Raw genomic sequence first — 13078 nt, forward strand, 5'->3', positions numbered from 1 at the left:
TGAAAATGGAAAATAGGCACAAATGCTTCAACTTGAATTACAGGTTAAGCTAAATTTTCAAGTGCAAAATTCTACGAATAATTACCCAGTTTTAAATTTTTTTCTGCATATCAGGTTTATTTGTGAATTTATATTTCTTAAATTTCTGTAGAATGGGAATTTAGTTGTAAGGCCCTTTAACTCGTGACCTCTCAGGCTGGCAGTTCAGGAACCATGTTTCGTGGTATTTGACATACATTTTTATAGAGTCCCTGACTGTCCTTAGGATTTGAGCTTTCTGAAAATTTCTCAATCCCAGTTTTCTGGCACATCTTCCCACTGCTGTGCAGCAGGGTAGAACTCAAGAGCTGGATAAAGATCTCTTCAGAGGAAGTTCTGAGTTCCAGTGTACTTTTAGGAGTAAAACTAATGCTCTTTAATTCGCCACAAATATCTTCTCTTCTTGATCAGTCATTTCAGAAACAGATATATTTACTCTTAGATAATATCCAAAAATTTCTTAACATGACCCCTCAGGCCCTCTGTGATCTGACTCCTAACTGTTCCTTTGCTAATTCAGTTATGTTTATTGAGCCTGACTGTCATGGGTGCAATTCTAGACCCAGGGGATGCACAGTGAGTAAGATCTGAAGCCGACTGCGTTCTGGTGGAGGCTGACAACAAACTTGTAAACAAATAAAGATCCACATTCTGCCTCCTCCCCCTCTTTCTCCACCCCAAAGTCCCCAGTCGGGCACAGGAAACTGTCCCTCCGTCAAGCCTTGCTCTCTCCCCTCCAGCCCTTTACTCAGCTCCACTCTCTGCCTGGAACACCACTCTGTCTGCTCTCGTCATCTGCTTGCCCAACTCCTGTCTGTCCTGCACATCTCATTTCAGAGACCGCTTCCTCCCAGCAGCTCTACCCAACCCTGGGGTCTGAGCTAGAGCCTCTCCCCCATGATTTCTACCCCCAATGCCCATGGTAGACTTGGAGACTGCATGTCTCACCAAGATGAGCAGGTTACCTGTGTGCCTGGCATGCTGGATGATTTCTGTCTCCTGCAGCCCTTTAGACTTTACTGAGTGGGGGTAACCTTTCCCCACTCTCAGTGCACACTTCAGCAGCCTCATGACTTAAGATTCCTCTAGATCAGGGTCTCAAGGGTTTTCTTAATGTCACAGACTCCTCTGAAGCTGAGGAGCCCCTTGGAATAATGTTTTTAAATGAATAAAATGAAATACATAGGATTATTAAGGAAACCAATGATACTGAAAGACTGTTCCCAGTCACAGATACCAATAATCCTATTGGGGTTTGTTGCTAGCATTTTATATTAAATGAAATGCTAAATTCCAATCAGAGTTTAGTAAAAAAATAAACATGTAATTTTTTCCCATTCAAGGTAGAAATATAGATTTTTACCCATAGACCCAATGGGTCCATGGCCCTAAGTAAGAACCCCTGCCCTGGGTGAGAAGCTGCAAACATAGTATATTCAGAAGAGAATTCCCACATAGTAATCAAAACTCCAAGCTTGATTTAGTGGTATTAGTCCTCTCCCTGATCCAGTTCAGTTCTGCTTCAGCCTGGAAGCTCGCTGTGGGAAGCGGGGATTGGTCCCCCTGCTCTGTCCTACATCCCTGACTACCACTTACTGGTGATACACTCCCCTCCAGGTTCCAAGCAAGGGGAGCATGATGTTAACATTATAGATGCTGTTTTATATGTTAGCAAGCCAAATCTCACAGAAGAAAAAGAATGCATGTGGCCAATTGTTCTTGACCATCAAGTGTGCTGAAGTTTAAGGATAAAATGTGGTCCTTGCAGGAATGTGTAGTAATCCACCTCCTGCCTGTATAACTGCAGCTCTGAAACTAGTCTGATTTAATCATCCCTCTTATAGCCATGAATATGCGCTGAGGAAGTAAGAAAGGTTAAAGATTGAGGATAATTGGGTTAAGAAGCAGAAATAGTGAATGTTGTCTGGGGTGAGATGGCATAGCATTTTTCTCCTCTCTAAAACCCCACTGAAACTAGAATCAAATGGGTTTTTCTTTTAAAGATACAGAGCCACAAAGGCAGAAGACAATAGGAACAAAATAATGAAGCTGGAGAGTAGATGGAAAACTTGGAACCGAGTTAACAACCTAAGAAAGCTGAATTCTAAGCTAGTGGGGGAAAGCAGAGAGCAATCTAGGTTTACATTGCCAATTTCCCAAAGGCAGAAGCACGTACCTCTGGAACTGGGAGTATAAGGGAAGGTGGGGTGAAAGTAGTTTGAGAAGCAGTTTTATCCTTAAATATTGTTCTCTCATGCTACGCCACTACTACTCTGACCAAAGTCTGGAGATGTATTTTCTGGAGTAAAACAGAGGGATGCTAGATTGGGGGCTATATAAGGCACGGTTGAGTGTGTTGGTACTGTTCAAAAAGCAGGGGAGTTAAATGACAATATGTAATCTGAGCGCTCAGTGCTAAAAGCTAATACTACCCACTCAGCTTTCAGAACACTGATGCTTTTATCTTCCAGAGATTGAAAGACTTTTCCCTGGAGTAATGACCAGATAAGAGGAAAGACCTTTTCTAAGAAATGCACCCTACCTCCATCACCCTACAGTAAAGTTCAAAGTTGGCAAGTCGCTCCCATCACTCAGAACTTTCAATCAGGATGTTAGCTCCCCTGAACACCTGAAGGATCACTGGATTTTTGTGGAAAGGTTCTAACATGGAAAACAGAGACCAAATAAAACAGGAAAAATATCAACTTAGGGAAACAGAGCTTATGCAGAGAAAAAAATCTATCATTAATATATTTAGAGAGATAGACAAAACTACTGCAGCCATGAAACAAGAACAAGATACTATCAATAAGGAACATTCATAAATCAAAAATAAGATCTTAGGAGTTCAAAACATGACAGCATAAGTTTACAAAAAAGTAAACAATATAGAGTTTGAAAGACAGATTTGAGGAGTCTTACAGAAAGAAAAGTGCAAAGAAAGAGAAACCAGGAGAGGAAGGAAGTCCAATATCCAAAAATAGCTCTTACAGAAGGAGACAACAGAGAAAGCAAGATAACACAATCAAATGTCAAAAGCAATTGACAGACTCTCCCCTCTCTGCTCCCTGTTGGTTATTGGTTAGATCTTTCTGGAGAACTCACCTGGGAGGCTGCTGTAGCTCTCTTGCCTATATCCCACTTCCACTGCCTAACAGCTGCATGGAATGAATGACACCTGGAATGAAGATCACAGCAGGACATGGAGAGGGGCTTGTCCCCCACCCCCAAGGGTAGGCAGGGACAGAAGCAGAGAGGACGACCATGTAGATGGGGGTCTGAGTACCTGGGACAGAAGCTGGGATGTTCCTAACCAGGGCAGGTAAGGGAGAAAAGCCAATCTGCTTTGCACTCAAAGGAGCTTAGAGCCAGGAAGCCAACTCAAGGTCCAATACTTTTGGAGGAAGGAGCTGAGTAAATCTCAGCTGCAATCTGTTTGCCCATAAAAGAGCAGTGGGTTTAGCATTGAAGCTTCTGGGAAAGAACCACAAACACAAGAGGTTTTCTAAACATAATGGGTTGGCCAAAAAGTTCATTCGGGTTTTTTCCATAAAATGTTATGGAAAATACCTGAGCTGGTCGAGTTCCTGCCAGCAGCCTGTACTCAGCCCTGCGCCGTGTCTCATTTCTACACCACCTATACCTGGGATCCGTCACCACTTTCCTCCTTTCCACCAGCCTTGCCTCCCTGAATATTCATGTATCCTTTTATATATACTTATTTTTATATATGTATATTTATAATATATTTCATGTATATTATATGGTGCTAAACTCAGTCGGCTGTATCCCCTCCCAGGATTTGCCTGGTGCCTTCCCCTTAGAGGATGACTCCTGTCCTTTCCCCAACCAAAGACTGCATCATATAAGCTTGCCAGCTCCAGCCCTTCATTCCTGTCATCCTTCCCCATTTCTTCATTATGTCCCACTGCATTTCAGAAAGCACCAGAACTACTCACCTTGACTGTCAAAAGAAAACTTTAAGGCTTTAGAAACTGTCCTGTCCCATTAACCAGACCAGAAAGTGGCCAGGAATCTAGAATTTAATGCCACACGTAAGTCTTTAACAATCAGATAAAAGGCTCAGAACTGAAGAGGGTCTGTGGCCCCTTCACCTCTTTCTGAAGATGTCCAATAATTGGCTATTTCAGAGAAATATCTGTTTATCATTCATGTAAATATGTGAAATTCTCTAAAACCCTTGGATTGAAATGGAGAAAGCTGGGGAGGGAGGTGGCTGAGAGGCAAGCTGAGATCTGTAAGCATCTACTAAGAAATGTAAGCCCCTCCAAACTACTTGTTGTCTCCACGCTCCCTCACTCACAGACTGAATGAGGTTCCTCCTACAGACTGTTTTAGGAGGTCATCCTGAGACACTCCTAGAGCTCCTTCCTGCTTCCTGTTCAGTCAGCCTGCATCCCACCCCCACCCCCAGCACCACCACCGGATGGGTGATCCACCACCACCGGCAGCCTGGCCGCAGAATGGATCTCTTAATGGTGGCAGTCATATTCCCTTGACCTCCTGAGAAGGCATAAGCGGACCCTGTCCTAGCTTCTTCTGTTAACTGGGTTGGAGCAGGAACTTGTCTCCCTGGAAGGAAGGCTGGAACCCCAGACCCTTCAGAAGGCCATGGCAGAACAGCATAGCTCAGGGCTGTGCTTGTTCCACTCGATGTAGGTTAAGTGTAAGTAAAAGATTCGGCTCACCCCTTTCCCTTTGGAAGGAAACTTCTGGCTGAAGTGGCCAAAGAATGATTTCAGAGAAAGATGATAAACATGAACAAAGGGCAGCAAAACTACAACACAAGCAAAACATTACAAAATCCTTGAGCATGTGGTTTTTACAATTTTCAGGCCAAATGTGTGACCCTTGGAAAGGATGCAAATTTTAAGGTCAAAGTCACAAGGATGGAATGTGGAAAAAATCATCAGAGTTAGAATCCTAACTCTGACATTTGACAAGTTACTTAACATTTCTGAGCCCCAGTTTCTTCATCTGAGAAAGGGAGAATAACTGTACATCCATACCCAAAACATCATTCACTATTAATGTGCTGGTAATTCCCAAAGCCACTTCTCTGCACTATCCTTTCCTCTGAGCTCCAACTGTACAGCCAACAAGCAGGGGAAGCTCCATCTTGCTCCAAAGACAATGCAAATTAATTCAAATTTTCCAAACGTCCACCACCCCACCAAACTGTTTTCTGATGTCAGGGAATGGATGTCACTATACATCTACTCAGACCATACACCGAGTCAGTCACTGGGTTCTAATTTTGGTATCAAGTTGCCCCTTTTCCTCTATTTTTTACTGCCTCTGCTTATAGTTCAGTTTCTCACTCTTTCTTTCCTGAATAATTACAATAGTCTCATATCCCCAGGGCTTAGAATAGTGGCTAGTGTACAGCAATACCTTAATAGTACTTGAATCAATCCGAAGTCTGGACTGAGGGGGCAGATAAATTACTACATCCGTGTGATGAGTGCTATGGTATGTGAGGTCCTGCCACAGGAGGAAGTAGTCAGCTGATGAGGAGGACTGTAGGATCACATAAAGGGGTCACAATGAAAATGACCTTGAGAGGCATCTTGCATTTAACAATTAAAATATTTGAGTACTTACTATGTGCCAGGAACTATGCCAGACATTAACAGTCACCAAGACACAGGCCTTGCCTCCATGGAGATCATTATCTTGTGTAGTAGAAAGTCTCACATGCTCAGATTGTCTAATCAAAATATACACTTGGATGTCCAAAGTTTATCTCAAAAGTGAACTAATTCCCTGTGCCACCACTGCCACCACCCAATCACACATACCAAACCTGCTCCAATCACAGTATTTCCCACATCAGTTAATGGCACCTTTCTCTTGCCAGTTTTTCAGGCCAAAAATATTGGTGTCATCCTTGATTTTATTTCTAACAATCTGCTTCTGATCCATCAGTAAATCCTATTATCCCTACCTTCAAAATGAATTCAGAATATAACCTCTTCTTGCCTCCTCTGCTACTATGATTACTGCAGTAGTTTCACAACTATAATCACTCTGCTTCTTTCTGAGACCATGAGAATGTGGTCTATGTTGAGGATAGGCCATGTCTATCCTCAACATAGAAGCCTTATAGTGCTCAGGGAGGGTACTGGCTACAGATGATAGACAGATGGATGGATAGATAGACAGACAGAGGTATATAAAACCAAGAGACCAGGTAAGGTCACCAAAGGAATGAGTATAAATGAAGGAGAGATCTAAAGACTGGGCTCTGGGACATTCCAACATTAAGAAATTGAAAGGGAGGGACTTCCCTGCCGGTCCAGTGGCTAAGACTCCACTTTTCTACTGCAGGGAGCACAGGTTCTATCCCTGGTCCAGGAACTAAGATCCCACATGCCGTGAGGTGCAGCCAAAAAAGCAGAAAAAAGAAAGAAACTGGAAGGGAAAAGAGGAACCAGTAAGCAGAGGAGACTGAGAAACAGTAGCAGGGAGGAAGGAGGAAATCCAGAAGAGTGTGACATACTGGAAGCCAAGAGGGGAAAATATGGCAAGGAGAAAGTGATCAACTGCATGAAAAATTCTGAATTGGCCAAGTAAGATGAGAATCCAGAGTTGAACACTAGATTTAGCAACACAGAGCTCACTCATGGCTTTGAGAACAGACTCACATGTGATGGAGGTGAAGGCATGACTGGGGTGGATTCAAGGGAGAATGAAAGAAGAGCAGTTGCTGATAGCAAGTGTAAGCAATTCAAGGAGGTCTGTTCCACAGAGGTGCAGAAAAACAAGGATACAGCTGTAAGAGAAAGAGGGGCGCAGAGAGGGGTTTTTTTGAAGGTGAGAGACAAAGTATTTGATGTTGACATAAATGATGCGCTTGAGGAGTGATAAACTGATGATGCAGGAGAGCAAAGGGAGCCCTGTGGTGGTTACAGGTGAGGGGATGAGAGCAAATGTCCAAGTCCAGGAGATGGCCTTGGAAAAAGCACAGAAACTTTGCTGGTGGCTAATAGAGAGAAGGAAGCATTAATGAGGTAAGACTTTGAGTATTAGAAGAAAGATTGCTCCCCCATGTACGACAGTGTCGGCAAAAACTCAAAAGGGTAAGTGAGGAGCTGGGAAGGGACCATGGCTGGGGGTGGGTGGAGGGGTATGAAGAACCAAAGCTGAAAGCCACAGGTGGAGACGGATTTTGGAAGTTACGAGGGCAAACTACTATTACAGCGTACGCAGTGGGTGTCCAAGGTGGCTGAGTTGCTGATCATGTGTGTGAAGAAGGTGTTCTTGGAAGACAAGCAGCAAGAAAGATTGCAGAGAGGTTCTAGATGCAGGCAGCCTTGCGCATGAGGCTAGAGGCACAGTGCAGGTGCGGCATCCTAGTGTCCATCCAGAGACTGGGGATGTCTGAGGGTAGGAGGAGAGAACTGGGAAGCAGAAAGACAAAGAGGCTGCCCTGAGTGATGGAAGGGACCTCTGTTTTGGACACCTCATTTCTCTCAGAAGGTGGCACGTCTGCATTTCCACCTTCTGACCTACCACAGAGGAGCCAAAAGCTGCAGGAAGGGCAGGAAGTGCTGTAGCTTCCTCGTACTGTGGTATGGGGGACTGTGGGATGCCCCTGCCTCACTGATTCCTAAGGAAATCCAGGATGGCTCAACATACCGTCAAACCAGGACGTGGGGCACGACTCTTCCTCTGATAGGACCCAGCACTTAGCACAATGTGTCCTGCTAGCAGGATGCAGAAAAGCCAGGATGCGAAGAAGCATGACTCCTCTGAAGGGTGATTCTGTGCCTAACAGATGGGAGCTCAGGCCCTGCTGTGGCCCCCCAAGGTGAGGAGGCACAAGGCCTAGGCCTGCTGAGCCACACCCTCCAGTGTTTTCCTAAAGCATCCCCAAAGATCATAGGGGGTCCTGTGGCAGGCACATCCTCCATGCCTGCTGAGAGCTGGGCAGAGAGCCACAGAGCAAGGAGAGGAGAGGGAGGCCCGGAATGAAGGGAATTGACTCAGAAGGGTCACAGCAGCATCACGTGGGAGGCTGAGGTTAATGTGCACACATCCTGGCTTAGGTGGAGCGGGTCCTTCCCATGTATCCCACCTGCCACGTGCCGGCATTGGCTTATGCTGCTGACCAAGTTTTGCAACAAAGGGCTAGGGGCACAGAGATGAGCTGGAACCAAGACCTTCAGGATTCTCAGTTCTCAGCAAAATCAAGAGCTGAGAGAAGACAGAGTCAGAGCCTATGATTCATGCAGGATGTTGTAGAAGGATGAAGCCTTGCTCATCCCATCCTATAACCCTAGCACAAGCCCCACCTTCCAGCTCCCCCTCGGCTCAAGAAGTAAAATCAGAATGAAAACTCTCACGGCAGGGCACAAAACCAGGTCTTCACTGCTCCAGAATTGCTGGTAGATGCTAGGGATATAGCAATGCTTGCTTGGGAACTTTGGAGTTCGCCTCTGCCCTCTGAGATACCATACTGTCGTGGCAAATGGCTCTGACCTTCTGGAGCCCTTCTCCTGGGCTCTGCAGAGAGCATTTCAGAATTCTACAGAGAGCATTTCAGAATTCTACAGAGAGCATTTCAGGCAACCGAGTGCCTGCAGTGCGGGAGAATGGCTTCTCCACAAAATCACTTCTCTTGTTAAACACCAAGTCCCAGCAAATAGGGACCGTGGCTGCTTTGTTACTGTACCTCCTCACTGCAGCCCACGCAGGGAGGGCAACAACCACAGGATGCGCACAGGAGTAAACCCCAAGGCGCTGCTGCTTCCTGCACCTGTGAGAGGGGCTGAGCCTCTGCTCCTCACCATTCATCCAAAGCCTGCTGCTCCACCTGCTCCACGGCACAGGCCTGGGCTGTCACAGAATGAAGGACAAGAGTGGTTCCATGTCTACGGCAGGGACAGGAAATAAGGGAGGACAGCCGTGAGGGTGTGTGGGGATGTGAGGAATGAGCACAGGCAGGCCTGTAAGGTGCTGGGGGACGCAGAGGACCAGATGCCTAACGGGGCTTGTGGAGGACTGTCCATTCCCATGCGCACAGACAGTGAGGCCAGGACCCTGAATACTTGATCTGGATGAGAGCGTGGGGAGGAAAGAGGGGGCCTGAAGGAGAGCTCTGTTTCCAGAAGGAGGGGTGCATGCTGCCAATTGCCCCCCTTTCCCGCCTTGTCCCCCTCCTCCACTGTAACTTCTCTGGGTCCACAGCCGGGCAAAGAGCATATCGGGGGCTTTCCAGAGTGTAGCATTCCCAAGGTCAAGCCCCACACGGAGGCCTCAGGGGCAGGGCCCCGGGCAGGCAGCCGGACACATGGGAATCCAGAGAGTGGGAAGGGAAAGGAAGCCAATCCCTTGCAGTAAATAGTGCTGGCAGCTGGGGCGCATCAGGGGAGAGGGTCAGGGGAAAGTGAGAGGCCAGAGCAGAGTCTCACACACAGTCAAAGACACATGCGTACAGACACCTAGCCACACAGACACATACACAGGAGGACATAAAGTCAACAATGCCACTCAGAAGCTAACTCAGAGTACCCAGAGACATGTTCAGGAAACACACCTACATAGACTCATGAAAACCCTGAGTCAGACATGCCCCAGCAGACTCTGGCACCACACACATGCAGACAGACACAGCCCATCTTGCAGGCCCACAAACACAAATGCATTCCCAATCCATCCTTCCCAGCCTTTCTCCCCGATACAACCAATAGGCCACCTCAGGCCAGGTCTGTTTATCCACCTCTAAACTCTGGTTTGTAATTTCTGTCCCATTGCCTGTCCTTTAATAAGGACAGTCTTGGATCCACACACACACCCCTGGTCTCAACAACTTGGCTGTGTGCTTTTAAAGGAACGCCACGGTCAGCAAGTCAGTCCCCTGCCCTCTTCAGCAGCCCCGTCCTTCACCTACACTCCCATCCCTACCCCCGGGAGTGTCCCCAGTTTACCGCAGGCTCCTGACCCTCAGTCTCTCTGATGCAGCAGAAACAGAATCTAAAGGAAGAGTAAACCAGACAGACCTACTCTGTCAAACTGACCCCCAACACAACATTTATCTCCTTGACCCATTTTGATCCCGATTTTAAACTCAAACAGTACCCTACTCCAACCCTAACACAATCCTAATCGAAGATGCACTAGCTCTTTTTTTTTTTAAACATCGAGTTAGCTTTACTGAACAGTTCATGAATTGGGCAGCATCCCGTTTAGCAAGTAGAGGGGAGCTCTAAAAGGCTATAGAAAAAGAGAAGTTTTTAAGAGTATGACAAGGAAGTCAAAAACAAAAACAGATTATTTCAGGGTTAGGTAATCTATCTATAGGGGATGAAGGAGATCTATGTGCCAGGTTACCTCATCTTCCTTTGGGGGATGGAAAGGATTACCTCACTGGTGCGGACCAGAAATTTCCACACCGATCAGTTTGGATTACATTCTTGGAGAAGGCTGTAACTTCAATAAGGTCAGGTATTAAGTCTTCCTTTTAGCATAAGTGACTCCATTTTGGGCCTGTCATTTCTTTTTTAACAGGGAAATGGTGCCAGATCAACTCAGATAGGACACCCCTACTCCACCCACACTTCAGACTGCTGGAGAAGAAAGCAGACTTTTATAGACCCTTTCAATTCTCACCATGTAGATAAGCAGATTCTCCAGCTACTATAGGTGAGATCTACAAGATGCACTAGCTCTTATCAACAGGAACCATAAACGCAATTCCAAATCCTACTTTAACATCACCGTGATTCCAGCCCTATGCTTACCACTACCTACCTCCAATCCGTAACCACTATGTCAGTGCTGTTCCAAGCATAGTCCTAACTCTAACCCTGTCCCTAGGTAGCCACACATTGAGTAAAGTCTGCAACTATGCTGGGCACACAAATATCACACACTTCTGAAGGTAATGGGTCATCTGCAGTCCAGGAAGCAGTAGCTCCCTCAGTAACAGCTGCACAGTCATCAGGGCAGCTTGTCCCTGGCGGGCTCAGTGCTCAGCTGGGAACCCAGGAGCACCAAGGCACCCAGGCCCTTTGACCCTTGTTACGCATACAAGCGTACAGGGGCCCAGCTCACCCCAAGCCCTGTTCTAGCCCAGCTTCTCAGCTGAAATTCCTGCCATACCCCTCCCCGGCTCCTGCCTGCCAAGCTGGGAGCATCTGTTGCCCTGAAAGCCCCACCAGACAGGCACAAATGGGCCTGAGGCCTGTAGCTGAAGGGAATGTGGCCTCTTCCCAATGTGGGCAATTCCAGACTCCTGCAACACCCACACCTAGGACCTCCACCCCGGAGCCAGGCCCAGGTGCCCGTCCTAAAGAGGCAGTGGGTCTGCCGACCCTGGGGGTGAGTAGGGGTGGATTAGCACACCTCCTCTCCCAGGCTCCAGGGTCTCAATCTGGCGTTAGGGTGTGTTCACTCTGCGCTCATCAGCAGAGGTAAAGCTGAAGTGAGCCACGTGCACCTCCCTCACCTCTCACCCTCGGCACCAGGACCTCCGGTGTAGCAGTCCTCTGTACCTCGGCCACCGCAGAGATTGTCAAACACTACCTAGGCTCTCTCGAGCGTTCACACCAAGCCAAAGCCTTCACCCAACAGACTGGAACACTTAGGTGGATACTCACAGGTCAGATGTGTAGCCATCCGAGTCTCTGCGTCCCCTTCCTTACCGTCTACATCCAGGCTGGCCTGAGGACAAGAGAGGGGCTTGGTTCAGGGCTGCAAGCTCCAAGGTACGCACATGAGGTGCTTGATAAATTAACAAAATCAGCTTTAACTTCTAGAAAAATAAGTGATAAGGACTGTCAAGATCTGTGCAGGGTGTGAGATTTTACTCTATTTGTAACTTAACTAGCTATCCTGTTACTGTTCCATGAATGCTGGCAGAGGACACAGGACTCCTGGATCAGATATAAAGGATTTTATTACTCATAGCACAGCCATAGCAAGAGCTTTAGCATGGTTTTTTGCATCAGTTTCCCATGTCTACCAAGTGCCATGGGGGTGGCACAGGATCTATGATAGATGCCTGCCCATACAGTGGGCTGTGTTACAAGAGAGGAACATCTGTAAGGCAGTAAGGCATATGTGTGCAGCACTGAAGTTCCGTGATTCACAGCTTATTTTATAGTAAGAAACAAGCCTGATCTTTTTCCAGGGGGAAATGTTGCCTTCTCTGTCAAGGTTGATTGCTGCAAATACAATCCTGAGAAATGGCATGGAAAACAATCAGGGCCTTGTATTCTTGGCATACCCAGTAAGAAAAACATTCAGGAATACTAAAGGTCCATGAGGGTTTGCCTCTCTCAACAGTGATTAGCAATGCGTAAGAACAAATGGTTCATGAAAAAAACAAAAACAAAAAAAACAGCTTTCCCTATGCTGGAAGAAGTCCCAGGAGAGACACTCTGGTTAAAAAAGAAGTCAATTAACAAAGACCCTACAAATTATGCTTATTCGTTACTTCTTTAGCTGATAGGTGGAACTGGGGATTTCTTTGTCCTTATCAAGGAAGAAAAGAGAGAGGACATTATCATAGGGACAACGTGAACGCTGAAAAATTTGTGGTAACCTGAGAAGGGTTTGGAAAAAACTTCAAAGGTCAGGGGCAGGTGGTGGTAAATAGCAGTGAAACAAGAAAGTAGAATAGGCCCATGTGGCTGAATGAAATGGAAGAAATGAGAGCAGATAACAACCTAAACCTTTCCTTGTTTGCAGAGACAGTCTCCAAGGTGGCTTCCCCTCATGATTCCCACCTCCTGGTATTCATGCTTTGTGTAATCCCATCCTCAAGAGTGTGGGTGGACATGTGATTTGATTCTAATCAACAGCACACAGCAAAGGTGATGGGATGTCATACATATGATTATATTACATTACATAATATAAGACTGTCTTCTAGCATACTCTAGAGACTACTTTCTGGCTTGATGAAGTGGCCACGTTGGGAAACCCCACGTGGAAAAAACTGCACGTGGCCTCTGTGGTGGCCTTTAGATGTTGAGAGTGGCCTCCAGCTGACAGCCAGCAAGAAGCTAGG

At 46.5% G+C, this 13078-nt stretch overlaps 1 protein-coding gene across 1 annotated transcript in view; it reads right to left on the reverse strand.

The window, feature by feature from the left end:
- Positions 1–9: 9 nt before the first annotated feature.
- Positions 10–13078, reverse strand: part of LOC307188879 (uncharacterized protein) — a gene marked incomplete at its 5' end in the record, with an annotated part of 65041 nt that continues 51972 nt past the window's right edge. Inside the window, one exon of the mRNA XM_079926550.1 lies at positions 10–11727. The remainder of the gene's footprint in view (positions 11728–13078) is intronic.

Source organism: Stenella coeruleoalba, assembly GCF_951394435.1.
Source record: "Stenella coeruleoalba genome assembly, chromosome: 7".
Lineage (NCBI taxonomy): Eukaryota > Metazoa > Chordata > Mammalia > Artiodactyla > Delphinidae > Stenella > Stenella coeruleoalba.